We start from the raw sequence: 933 nt of genomic DNA on the forward strand, positions 1-933 counted from the left end.
TAACGTCATTATTAACTGATATTTACTTTGAAAGGTGAAGCTCGCGGTTATGGTAAGGGGTGTTACATTTCCGATGAGTGCTTGCGGTGTTTGGCCAATCACAATGCATTGGGTCAGCTGGCCAATCAGAGCAGACTGCGCTTGTCAAAGGAGGGGGCTTTGTAGAAAACGAAGCGTTTGAGAGAGGCGGGGCATAGAGGACCTACAATAATGTACAGTATTTGAAAAATAATGTGTTTTTTGAACATTAAAGCATGTCAACATATTCTGTTACACCAAATACACAAAATAATGATCTTTAAAATAGCATCATATGACCCCTTTAAAGGGTTTCATTTCGTCAGAATTGTCACAAATAACAATCTCTATTATTTTTTTCCTGTAGAAATTTAGGTAAATATTACAGAAATGTTCTGAATTTATTCACTGCAAAAAATAAAAATAAATAAACAAATAAATTTGAAAGTTGTAAATAAAACAGATTATTGGAGATTTAAAAAAAAAAGAAAATATATTATTTCAGTCTTTCTACTTCAAAATTTCATTTTAATTACTTGCCATTTCTTTGCAATTATTTATAACATTTGCAAGCAGTTTCTGAGTGAAAATTGTTTCTAAGCCAGTTTTTACAAACTAAGATATCTGTCAACTACCACATAATTTGAACCATATTATATATATGAATATGTTTTGTTCCTCAGTTTGCAAAATAAATAAGCAAATTAATTAATTAAACTTAAAATAGTGCACTTTTACATGGAAATCTGTATGCATGAAATCATGTAAATTATTGTCTGAGGTAATAACCACTATACATTTAAATATACACAGTGACAAAATACTACACGTTTATTGTTTGTTCATCTGCAGTACTGGAAGTGAAAGACTTTGGGTGGTGTTGAATGGTAAGGATCCAGGCAAAGATGTTAAGCA

The sequence above is a fragment of the Sinocyclocheilus rhinocerous genome, unplaced genomic scaffold, assembly GCF_001515625.1.
Source record: "Sinocyclocheilus rhinocerous isolate Xijiao unplaced genomic scaffold, SAMN03320098_v1.1 scaffold60, whole genome shotgun sequence".
Taxonomy (NCBI): domain Eukaryota; kingdom Metazoa; phylum Chordata; class Actinopteri; order Cypriniformes; family Cyprinidae; genus Sinocyclocheilus; species Sinocyclocheilus rhinocerous.